Source organism: Homalodisca vitripennis, unplaced genomic scaffold (assembly GCF_021130785.1).
Source record: "Homalodisca vitripennis isolate AUS2020 unplaced genomic scaffold, UT_GWSS_2.1 ScUCBcl_5381;HRSCAF=12072, whole genome shotgun sequence".
In the NCBI taxonomy this organism is placed as follows: domain Eukaryota; kingdom Metazoa; phylum Arthropoda; class Insecta; order Hemiptera; family Cicadellidae; genus Homalodisca; species Homalodisca vitripennis.
The window spans coordinates 1-13761 of record NW_025781508.1 but is presented as its reverse complement, the minus strand read 5'-3'; the positions used below and the strand labels follow the sequence as shown (position 1 = coordinate 13761).

At 34.7% G+C, this 13761-nt stretch overlaps 1 pseudogene; it reads right to left on the bottom strand.

Moving 5' to 3' along the window:
- Positions 1 to 12135, bottom strand: LOC124373360 (annotated as a pseudogene).
- Between the last annotated feature and the right edge of the window lie 1626 nt (positions 12136 to 13761).

Below are 13761 nucleotides of genomic sequence, written 5' to 3'. Positions count from 1 at the left end.
TAGTTTTATAAAACTGAAATCTTTATTTTATTAATACTAGGTTCTGAAAGTGGTTTATGGTAATAACTATATTTAAAGGTTCGTAAGCGGTAAGTTGAGAGTTGAAGCCAGAAAAGAAGAAGAAGAAGATGGTAACTGGAGGTGGAAGAGGGAACTCTGATCCTAGGGCGGTAAAGTTTGGGGTGCAAATTAGTAGATAGCTGGAACATGAAAAAGAAAAAAAAGAAAAAGAAAATTAGTTTGAATTTGCACATTTACATAAATGTACACTGTTCTAGTGTTGTGTTTTTACCAGCATTAAACACAGAAATAACCAATCTTCAACTTCTCACTCACCTTTAGGTATATGGCTAGGACGCCATCATCTGGGTTAGTGGGATTGAACTCTCCGATCGTGATAAGGGCTGTACCATCCTCCCCCACCTCCACGGTCTTGCCTGTGCACCGCACCGTCCGTCCTCCAGGTTACCGGAGATTATGTCACAGTAAGATCCTTTCGGGAGGCAGGTCTGAAAAAACGATATCTTAGCTGGATGATACTGTCATAAGTGCAGTGTTAAAATTAACCCGTCTCCAATTTAGTATTTTTGGGTTAAATCATACAAATTCAATATCAAACTGGTGGACAGTAGATATTATGATGTCCCTTTCTACCTGGAACAGATAGGGAAATTAGTGTAATAGAAATAGTACCTATAATCCAATAGACTAAAAATAATGCTGCTGGCTCTATCATCTATAGTCAAGGAGTCAAGCCCACAACCTAATTTTCTTGAAATCAATAGATAAAATTTCACCTAAGAAAGAAATTGATCATTAGGCAGTAGTTTTGGTGATGGTCAAAATACTGCGGTATTAAAAAGGTTAAAAATATGAAACGACAATTATTTTCTGAGATATGTTTCCTAGACTACTGATCTCACAACAACGACGAGTGTATATCAATATAACGTATATGTGCACATGGCGGAAGCTCACCTGAAGCTTTTTATTCAGAGGGTAGTTCTCCACGTTGAAAGCTATGAATCCTTTATGGCCTCTGCAGTAAGCTATCTGGTTCTTTCCATTGTCCCACCATGAAGCTACTTCAGTACCTGTTCGGTTCATTAATATAATAAAATCACACAAATTATGTGAATTGAGAACAAGTAAAACTTCACTATTTATGTCCAAATGAACATTTTATTTGTAAAAATAGGAAAGAGGAGTTTTTTAAAGTGTTTTTCTACAACAATGCTGATGCCTGAATTTGAAATTTTGATAAGAGATCCAATTAATTTAAGTGAAATTGCAGGAAACGTAAGTATATTAAAACTCTTCAGCATTTCCTATTATTGATCAATGACAAACTGTTCATTATAATTATCAGGTGGCAAACCCTTTTCAGTATTTATTTATTATTTGGTGGTTGCCCTGTCTGAAAAGTCTGATTTGTTGAAATGATCCAAATAAAAGACTTCAAACAGAAAGAAATGCATTGTGATTGGCACTCAGACAAGATACTCTTACCTCGCACAAAGTTGTGGAAGGCAACCATGTTGTATATCTGACGCCAGCGATGCTGACACGACCAGCCATTGGTGCAGATGTCTGCCTGCGGACAATTAACTTCAATAAATAACTTCAGACGTTGAAATACCCAAGAATCTTCATTGAGGCCAACATGGATTGGATTAAGGGATCCTAAAGTGTGCATTGTGGCAACACACCAAAATCACAAGTGCACTGAGGCTGTACTGCTAATAAAAGGAAAATTAAGGAGGATTACTACTTTGAAGAATCACATTTTATTGCTTTTACTTTTTATGCAGTATATTATAATTTGTTGAAAATAAATGTTTTAAAAGATTCTTTAAAATTTAAGTACCATTAGTTAAATTTTTTCACTAATTATTAAAAAGTGTACACTCATTTAACAACAGTTCTAACAGCAAAGTCAAAAACACTGGGTCCGACTACAAGAGATATTTTCCTCTTTAAAATAATTACTGTGTGATAATGGATTGATGTTTAAAGAAGAACTGGCAAGTTTGTTCATCAATCACTTAGCCTAATAGCAGTTCTATTCTAAAAAAAATACCTTCCAGTGTTCATATAATGAAAGATGATATTAAAAACAATACAGTGGGTAAGTGAACCTATGAATGCAGAGACTTAAAATTTTATCACAAACACAAAAAGCTTTCCTTAAGCAGCCTTTTTTCTTCTTTAAAATTTAAATTCATGTATCCAGAGCATACTGGACACTAGGACTCATTCTCATAATTCAGACAGACTTGCAGTTTGTAAAATATTGGGTGCCACAAGGTTTCTATCCTGGGTCTCTTGTTTTTTTATGTTATATTCACGGATTACCTAAATATGTCAACATAGGTAAATTGCGCATGCAAATGCTGATAATATTAATGTATTGGTGAAAGGCTAAACCCAGACCTAGATAATTTAGGAATCTCAGCCATATATAAATCTCATCTTGACCTTCCCCAAGTAAAGAGTTTTCAACTCAAATAATCATCTTAAAACCAACTCAAATATATTATTTTACTGAATGAAGAATATCCTGATTCTGATTATGATGCCTGACTGCCATTCAAGAGTAATCCTCTTTCCTTTCCCTTCCTCTGTTTTTTATCATCCTCCCTTCAGAGATCTTTTTCATCTCACTGCTGAATGCCAGTTCAAATCTTTAAAAGCGAAAATTCCATGCTTAGATTGATCAAGCTAATAGGACACTTGAGGAAAGTGGAAAAATGTTGACAAGAGCTCAACTCATTATTTATTGTCTCATTATGAGGTCTTAAAAATAGCAATGCAATCTCCTTAAATGACAGCTTGCTCACTGGATGCAAACTACAGACATGTAATATTCAACTTAAATTCCGGACTCTTATACTAATCAGCTGTGACCTCCAGCACATGTAACTTATGAAAAATGTGCATCTTCTTGACCACATCTCAACATTCTCTGGCGAGATGTCCTCTTCTAAAAGACATTTTTTGCTTACAAGCACTGTCACTAGCTGTGTCTCTCAGTATTTGGCTCTCTCAGCTTGAGGATGTTAAAGGTTTTTTTCTTTATCATTTTCTTTATTTGGAATTTCGTAGAGAAAATACAAAGGCGTCAATATGTTATAAATTACTAAAAGTAACAGTAAACAATATGTCAACATAAATTTTAAAGTCATATGGATAACAGTACAGTGAAGTGTCCGTATCAGTTATTGGGTTTTAGAAACTCTGCTAGACTGTAGAAGGGTCGGTCTGTAAGCCATCTGCTCAGCTCCCTCCTCAAGTCCTGCCCTTTAAGTCCTCTAATGTTTGTCGGGAAGGTGATTATGAAGCTTGCAGCCAATGTAGAGTGGTTGTCTTTCATACAAGGTGAGTCTATGTTGAGGTGTCACGAAAAAGGATGCATGCCTGGTATTGTAGTTATGTATTTTGTCATTACGTAGAGGTTCATGTTTGTCAGCATACATAATTGCCTCTTGTATATATAGATTGACTACTGTCTTGATCTTGAGATCTTTGAAAGAGTTACGGCAGGTTTCCAATGGTTGTAGATCCGCAAGAATCCGTATGGCTCGTTTCTGTAAGATCAATACTCTTTCCATGTTGCCGTGAGAGGTTCCGCCCCAGACAATTAGTCCATACCTTATGTGTGGTTCACATAGGCCAAAATATGCTGTTCTTGCAGTATTGATGTCGGCAACTTGTTTAAGTCTTCTCATAGCATAAAGGCCAGATGACAGTGTTTTGCATAAGTTATCTACATGAGGGGTCCACGTAAGTTTTCTGTCAATGGTCATACCAAGCAGTTTCACCTTATCTTCAAGAACTATGTTTTCGAGTCCCCACTGTTTCAGCGTTGCTCTTCCAAAAACAGATCTGCTTTGTTTTTTGTTGTGTTTGCGACTAGGTCATTGTCTTTACAATATTTATAGGCCTTATGAAGGCTCTGAGCAGAGCGTTCTTTTAAGTTGGCAGTTGTATCTCCACTTATTATCAGTGTGGTATCATCTGCAAACATTAAACATGTGCTCAAGTCACCAAGTTGTTGTGGCATGGTCCGTTGGTAAAAAGAATAAATAGGATTGGTCCTAAAACCGAGCCTTGTGGCACTCCCCGGGTTATTTCCTTTGGACTAGATTTCACAAACTGAACCATGTTGTTTGCTGTGTATTTTATCTCAACCACTTGGCTACGTCCAGTTAAGTAGGATTGGAACCATGATTTAGCTGATCCTTTTATACCAAGTGCATCAAGTTTTTGAAAGAATGAGGTCGTGTCCCAAGGAGTCAAAGGCCTTGCTGAAGTCCAGTAGAAGTCCAGTAACTATCTTTCCCATCTTCAAGTAGATCAATTACATTTTGTATAAGACTAGTTATTGCAGTTGTGGTAGATTTTCCTTTGACAAATCCATGCTGCTTGTCGGTTAACAGATTGTTGTCTTGTAAGTGTTTTAATAATCTTGCATTAGGTCATTACATAAAATCTAACTCTAGAATTTTGGTGTGTGTGAGAGAAAAATTAGGCTTCAAGCATTAATGTAACACTACGGAATATAATACTCTAGCACACCATGAAGGCTATTGTGTATGTAAGTTAGTGACGAAACCTGTATGGGTCTTGGAGAGAGGATGTTGTCATTTTTATCTCTGGGTGGTCCCTGGTTGAAGTCCGAGAACTGAAAGCTAGAGAGTACCCTGGGTGTTCCAATACCCCAGCTCAACATGAAGGCTATGGCCATCTATAAATAAACAATAAAGTCAAAAACTCATTAACGTCTAAAAAACTATTCGTAAGTGCCAATGTTCCGTTTACTGGACGTTTCTAAAAACTATGCCTAAGATGTGTAACCTGGTGTTACAAATAGTAATGCCGATATTTAATTTTATACAACAATTCGCCTCGACATCGTGTCCCTTCAGGACTGGAAGACTTATTGCTGGCCAAATACTTATTTATTAGTTCGAAAAATAGTTAATTCTACTCCAGAGCTGTTTCACTAAACTAAATTAGGTACTAAATTAAAATCACACACCCAGCTTTAATGAGGACCTACGAATAATTGAGAATAATAATCATCGTGTAACAAATTTAGTGCTGGCTGACTCCTGCCGATTCCACATGACCTGCTAATTTTGAACTGAATAATTGTCAACTACATTGTTAAAAACTAATTTTTCCCTCCTAACACCTCACCCCCGAGACTCTACCCCTAATTAAAGTGGATTAGAACATGGTATTAATAAGTTACTACAATCTTAAACTAAGGTACTCATCCGTCCCGCGGTCTGCACGCCTCGAGAGCTTGTCCCCGACTCCTGACTTTATCGCTATAACCCCACCCCGCCCTTCCTACTCGTGACGTCATTTTGTACCTTGTCCCTTTTGGACTTACCATGGCTCCGCCACAGATATCAGATTGAAGTTAACCGGACATCACAAGACAAAACCATTAAAAATTCAAAAATAGAAATTATTTTATTTAGAAACATTTCCTTATTTATAAATGCAGACAAACTTCTCACAAGACTAGAATTTACTATTTATCTTGTGGATGATCTTTCAAGATAGTGGCTTTTTACAAGAGTCTAGACTAAAAGTGTGGTTGACCTAAAAAGTTGTACTAAAAAATCTTTTATTTTTGTGCCAATTTTTTATTTTTGTTGAACTGTCCCAAAACTGTGTGTGCAAAAGTTCAATATAGAATCACTTAGTAAGCTAAAAAAATGTTTTTCATATGAATTAAGTTTATATTTAAAATGAGACATCCCTCCAGCCACAAATAAGAGAGTGAAAGTGCTTGTGGTTTAACATTTTTCTTATGGTGCTAAATTCAAACCCTATACAGCCAAAGAGGCCCATACGGCCTCCTTGTACAGTCAAATCTTGGCTACATCCAGTCATTTTATCTGCTGGTATACATATAATTGCAACTTAGTACCCTTATTAGTAAGTAATTCTATTTCGCACAAGACATAATAAATTTGTGAAACGATATCTGACTTCGCTTAAAGAATTTATTTAAACTATGTCGCTTGGAAGCCCGACAACTTTGTCACGGTGACAAATGCGTGTAATGTGACATCAGCGTTAGCCTACCTTGTACGATCGAGACCGTTTGTAGTTGACAATGTCAGAATCTGAGCTGCGTTCCGTGTCATGGTTGTCAATAAACACCACTGTCTTATCTCCGGGTAGGATGTTCCAAGCTGGACCTAAAATTAGAATCATCAATAATCAATCAGTCATCAAGAATCTTTTATTGTTGACCCACAAACAATGTGTTGACAAAGTCTTAGTTGTTTAAGTGTTTACATAATACCTAATGTATGAATAAGCTCAAAAATTACATAGTATCAATTAGGTGCAGCAAAAAGTACAAGTCAAAAACTCTTAAAACTAAATTAAAAATTAAAATAATAAGTATGTCAGTACTGCTAGAACACATTTCTTCAACAGAGTAGAAGGAATTTCGATTCAGCCACCTTAAAATAACATTTTTAAACTTTAACTGTAAGCCTTCTAGTTTCTCAAAAGAGCTTAGAAGTATAACTTCAATACTAGTGTGCTTTTTTTGACTGGAGATGCTTATTAAAACACACTCAGTTTCAATTAAAAACACCCTTGTTACTTCCACCAACTCAGATTTGCTTTGGACCTAAATGCAAATTCATTAATACATGACAGTAATAACTGAATCTCATGTGAAATTATCCTGTAGTAGCCTATAACAAACAAAACACTATTTCATATTTAAAATGAAAACAAAACTTATAATCTATGAAAAAGTCAAATAAAGTGAAAAAACCAATAACGTAACAAATTTGTATTCTTCTAACATGTTTCTTCAGCAATTAATTTATGTAATTTGAGGAACTCAAACTTTTTTTCCCGTTGATAGAAGAATGAATATAAAACTGTTTGATGATATTTTCTAGATCTTCTGGTGGTCTACATGGTTTCAAATAGCACTTCTCGTGTCAGGTCCTACAATTTACAACTGAACCAAAACAAATGCCTCAACTAATTGACTAATTTACCGAAAGCTGGTCAGCCATTTGATATCATTTCCGTCCTTGGAAAACAGCGAACCCAGCTCTTTTCCGAACCTGAAGTCAGTGACAAGGCCCAGGGTGTATATTCTTGGTACTTCACTTCCATCAGTACCTGAAAGCACAAAAACATGATCAGATAAATACCAAGAGCATTTTCTGGCTCTTGAACTCGACATAAATTATTTCAACATCTGTAGATTTTAATTGTTGGAAGGGTTGATGCCCATATGATCTGAGACATCAAACTTATGGCCTAAGTCAGAGGCAGCACAGGTATATGGTCAGTCTGTGACTACAGCATTTATTGCCATTCCTGCTGACTTTATACAGTTTCCAATTCTTCCCCTTACATTTTTTTATCCCCTTTTATGCCTTACTGTGCTTGTCCTCATGGGCCCACTGGCCTGTGCGAGGATCTTATCAAACAGAATAAGGGGGAGAGTCGATACAGTTACAAGGTCGATGGGTACTGATAAAAAGTGCAACGGTCACAGACAGGATTTGAACCTGCGCTATCTCTAACTCCAGACCCAAAGTCCAACGTTTAGACCACTCGGCCATCGGCACTGGCTCAGGCCCACTCCCAATTCTGTTTGATAGAATCCTTCCTCTGACAAGTGTATATGAAGATGAACAGAATATGGCTACAAAGTACTTGTATAACAGCCCTTTTGTAAAAAAATCAAGTATAACACAGGTTCATCTAACTGAAATATTTCATAAACTCAGATTAGTTTTAATTAAATGTATAAATAAATTACTAAATGTTCTTGATAATATTGTGTCTACAAGAAGCAAAAGAAACACTGAAGTTCATTTACCTAGATGTCTTATATATTTTGCCATTTTGAACATTGGCTATCATTATAACTATATCCATTTTTACTCTTTTTGGTGGATTAAATTTTGATAAAAGAAATACTCCTTAAATTCGTTGACTGAAACTCCATCTGAAACATTTACCAAATGAGATGATTTTGAAATAAGAGAAAAAGGTAAGGACACCAAAAAGAAAACGGAGTAATTTTTTCATCATGGATAATACTTTCTTCAGTTATGACAATTTTTCATCATGCATATTGTTTTCTGCTTTGTATTCTTGATGGAAGTCACCAGATTGTAATATAAAAAACACTGTATCATAATAGGTAGATAAATTTGAATGTTCTTTAACACTTTTTCATGTTTTGTATATGTAAGAAAGATTGTTGAAATATTTTGCACCTATGTAAGGTGTTTTTCTTTTTTTAAATTCCAATTTTATGGGATTCAGTTGCTATAGTGCCCTTTTGTCCAGTATTATAACAGTGATTGCTTCCTAATAAAGGTAGTTTGTTAGCTTTCATTAATTTATTTAGTGTAGAGAATAGCTTGGTACGTGTAATGATAAACTGTCATGATACTCACACTAGAAAATTTATTTTTTACTGTATCATTTCAATCAAGGTCCAAAATAATACGAATACACCTTTTTTGTAGTATTAGTATCATATAATAGAATCTTGATGAAGCTCCATAAAATGCATAAAAGCCAAAAGCAATTGCAGAGTCTACATAAGCAAAATAAAAGACTTAAAGTATCAATTGAGCAAATGCTTTCTATTCTGTAAATTAAAATAAAACTGGAGGTAATTTTTTTTAACAACTAGATCAACATGCAAATCCCAAGTTAAGTGTTGATCAAGAATTAAACCCAAAAAATTGTGTTGACTATACTTGATTTGACAATTTGTCTTTAAATGAAATTACCGGCTTACTGATTAATATAGTGTGTGTTTAGAGGAGAGTACAATAAAATTAGTTTTTACTTTCGTTAATCAATAGTTGATATTTCATTAAGAGCAGAATTTACATTATCAAGAACTGTCAATGATTTTAATTCCAAATGAAAATAGATCGCTGAGCTTAACACTAGCATCGTCAGCAAAATACGCAAATTTTATTTAGTGGGTTATCATTGACCAACTGTGGCAAACCCTTTTAAATAAATTCAAAACAAAAGAGGTCCCAAAATAGACCCTTGTGGTACACCATGTTTAATTTCTAATAGTGACGATGAATTGTATGTTATTGTATTGTTAACCTCATGTCTAATTCCAACATATTGTCTCTTGTTTTTCAAATAATTCTGAAATCAGGCTAGACAACTTTTTTTCAATACCAATAGAGCTTAGTTTTATCTAATAATGAATTATGGCATACACTATCAAAAAGCCCTACTAAGATCTAAGAAGATCCCTATACCGACTTGATTGCAGCAATTAATTGCTAATTGTATTTAATTAATTGCGATAATGATTTATTTTTTGAGGTTTTTGTAACTACAGATTCATGATTCATTTATGTTTTCCAGTATGTTAGGTGACAATGCTACTACACATAGCTGGCACCATATGGATCAGAATCTTCAATTTTTAGATGTGTTTTCTACTGAAGTGTTTCTACCTGTTTTAATCATTTGAATAATTTAAGATTGTTCAAAATCTAGTGTTTTAACATCTTGTGTGTTGTAACTTATGTTTAACATTCTAGTTGTTACAAAATAAGCAAGTATAATTTAATTTTTAACTGTAACAGTAGTAATAAAAGTTATAACAGGCATTTCAACCATTACAATTTAACATTTTATTAAATTGCTGTTACAGACTGAAATAGTTAATTTAATTATAAAACCTAGGAATCTGGTGTAAAACTGACCATAATCAATGACCTCCTGGACGATGAAAGGTTTCGTATTGGGCGGAAAGCCGTGTTCTGTCTTGAGGTTTCTTCAGTCTGCCGTAGATCACTCTGAGATCCGACGGGTCCATATGTTTCGCAGCATCTACTCTGCAATCAAGCCATAATTTTCAAATAGTTTAATCATTTTACAAGGTATAATTGGTAAGTTATACAAGTGTAATTTCGCTGCATACAAGATTTTTAATGGTAATGTTTCTGAGGAGTTGCAATTCCGGTTTGTTCTTGGGGAGAACATAGCCAGGAAAATATTTTGAGGGGTCCAGACAACTGATATTTTCCCGTAGTGGACAGAGAGTAAGGCCCCATTTAGTTCCCCAAAGTTCTTGACCAGTTTCTTTGTTGAGAACGATCTTTCAGCAGTACATGTCAGTAATACTGAATTATTTAAATAATGATCGTTTACTATAAAGTAATTTTTTTTTATTTTAAATTTGGGGGGGTCTGAACCCCTTGGATCCCCTCGCTGGCTATGTTTTTGGTTCTTGGAAAATATAGCAAAAGGATAATGACTGCTTGAAATTTTTCTTATTTTTTTTTTTTTTTATTATTTGAATGTTATACATGGATGCAGCACTCAACATTAAACCATCTTGATGTTTGTGTTAACATTAAGGCGCCCTTTTTAGTAAAAGAACTGTTTTTACTCAAATATAACGTATTCCAAAAAATATTAAAAAGAACTAACCAAAAACTTTTAGTTACAGTTAATTATAAGTGAGGAAAGCTATTATTGAGTAGAAATGATGATTTTGAGGGTAATGTGTTTTGTAACAATTATAACTGGGATTAGACTTCTGTTATTAGAGTAAAGAAATCTCACAGTAAAAACCAAATTTTCAGATGACTTTCGTTCAACACTTAATTCTTCCCTTGGTTATAATGTTATTGCTATTTTCGCTATTATGAGTAAACATTATGTTTCAACTAAATATGTAGCTATAGTGGGAAGGGTTAATTCAATGTGAATGTTGAACGTTGACATTCACCATTGAGTCAACCCTTACCTCCATAGCTTATATGTTATGTGTAGAAAACTTGGTTGCTCCCACCGTACTTAGAGATCGTGTATAAAACATCGTAGTGCACTCAATTGTGCACCTGATGAGACAATGAGAATACCTTTTCAACTATATACACTATATTTTTTAGTCTAGAGGTGTCTCTGATGTCAAAACAGTGTAACGAGTTCATTTTGAGCTTCTTCGTCACAGACTTTTTGTGGATCTCTTCAGACGAACATGACTCCAGATTCCAAGAGTCATCTGTGATAGTATTCAGATTCCAAACACTGCAGCAAGAGGAAGGTAAACTGAAGAATAAACTAAAAATTCTAATAAATGTCTGCACAATATGATGTTGATAGAACTATTTGATAAATTGAATTTAAAATGTTTGAATACTACTGACCTGAAACCTGCCATTCCCAGGTCAATCAGGTTGTTCAGGTAGTCAAACAACCTTCTGCCTGACCTCCTCTCTCGTCTGGTTTAAATCATGAAGCCCGACTAGGTTGCAGTTCCAGATCTGTAATTGAATTGTTTTCCAAATTACCTACTTAGTCTGGTTCTTTAACATAACATATAACTGGTATTGTTTTCTCAAAATAAATACAATTTTTTTAGAACAGAAATCAGTATAAATTGAAATGCTAAGATTTCTTAAGAGCTGGATGTATTTTTAGTATTTAGGCGCCATCTTGATTTTAGTCCCATAAGAATAATAAACTTCACACACTTTTACAACCTTACGTTTAGTCAGAATTATGAAATATGTCTTATTTCAGAGATTTAATTATATGTATAAATTCAAGTGCTTTTTAGATTTTTCGGTATTTTTATAGGTTATTTTTTAAAAAGTCTGAAACTTTTTTTGTACTTCCTTGTTCAATTATTGTCCGAGTATATACTTTCCAATTAATAATGTTACTTTTCCACCTTCTCCCCAAACACCATCCTGTAAAAAAAATGCCTTTTTTTATTGCTCTGCACACAATTTTTTTAAACAGCAAAATCTTCAGTACCTTTTAGGATGACTTCATAGTAGCGTATCTCTTGAAAGAAATCAGATTGTTAGAATGCTCAGAAAACATTTTCTTACCTTCAGGACTTACATAACATCTTTTGGTCTGACACATCAAAACGTAAAACATGTGAGCCTTGTCATGTGGTTAAATCTGGCAAGATGAACACTGACGCTGAAGGGGGTTATTCCAGTCCTTGATGCCGCACTGGGGCTGGTGGAAGTCAGCAGACGTGTAAGGTACAGCAGGATAAGAGAGACCTCTGCCATCACAGGTACTTCCTCCTACACCCTTTACAGTCCGGGGGTGAGCCTGTCATGTGAGTTGAACACTACATCTGCTATCACCCTACAGACAGAGACAGAATACTGCTTTAGTTAGAGAATATTTCTGCAGATCAAACTTGTCAAGTTTTCTTCAATATTCTATGAAACTTTTAGTTAATCTATTTTTTAAATATAAAAAATTGTTTTCAGTATAGAATTAACACTTCCAAATGTTTAGTGTTGTAGTAGTATAAAATATCGAATTCAATTTGACACTGTTGTATTTTTTACTATTGATTCAATATCCATAAATGACTAAAATAATTTTCAACACTTTCCAGTCAAGGACCAAATGCTTAATTTACTTTTTCAGAAGATGAAAACCTCTTGAACACAGGGGACTTGCAAAGGCCACATAAGGAGGGATGTATAAGAACTAAAGTACTCAGGGGATCATATTGTTAAATTGAAGTCCCACAGACTAGGGTGGCAATTTTACAGAGGTGGAACACATGTTATAGCTCCTAGAGGCTGGATTGATCCAGAGTAGTGATGGAGAATCGAATACAGTGTATTTAAAGAGGCACCCTTGTATACGAATACTTTTTCTAACAGACAAGACAAGACCTTTGTCCTTACTTTCCTTCCCGTAATCCATTGTTTCTTGGTTTATTTAGAATAGCCCTGCCAAAAATGTTAAGAAAATCTTTTGCCTTTTATGTGCCTCCTACAAACATGCCATACTCTTGATTAATGTAATCCAGGAAAAATTTATATTTGTTTACCTGCTACTTCAGTCTCATTGGAAAAGATTCCTTTCTACTACATGTTTAGTCACCAACGGTTGTAGAAATAGATTGAAGCAAAGAAACCTCAATCTTAATTTTGTTTTTTTAACAACAACATAAAATAAACATTCATTTTTGTCTTCATTGTTTACAAAATCGTATTTATTAATTGAATATTTGAACAATTTGTCAAGTTTCGAAAAATTTGTAATAACTTGTTTCAAATTATGAATTCTCCCCTTAATTATTTCTTTTCATAGTCTAATATAAAACCCTCCAATGAAATACATGTATTTTAATGAAATACGAATACAGCTTTTGGAATACTTTATTTGAATAACTATTATTCCTAAGGAAATGAATACTGTAGGTTTAGAATTTTGATGCTTCCAAAGAAAATTGTAATTCATTTTGAGGTTATTCGAATTACAATTTAACTTCTCCCATACACTAATCCAGAGGTCTGGATGGCTATAATAACGTGAGAGCTTCAGAGGCTAGTTATGATCTTAGACAATCCTGGAGCCATGTTTGATGCAGAGGTTTGTCAGTTGTTCCTAGATCTTCCCTGGGTGTCCTCGGGAAACTGACTGGGGTTATCGAAAACTAGAGTTTTAGATGGAAGTTTCAAAAAGTAGGGTTTCCCTCCCCAAGGGAGGTTCTAAGAGGCCAAGTGGTTACAGAAAAATTGAGATTCCAAGAGGCCGAAATCATTATAACATAACATGATGGTTTCCAGGAGGCCAATAGGTACACTTTCACCCCTTGAATTGGATCTGGTTGAAGCCGTTTGAAGAGAGATTCTAGAAAAAAAATAATAGAAGCTTCTAGAGACCTTGCTGTCTCTGTGATCAGAGAAGTCTTAAAAAGGGGAGCTGGGGCTT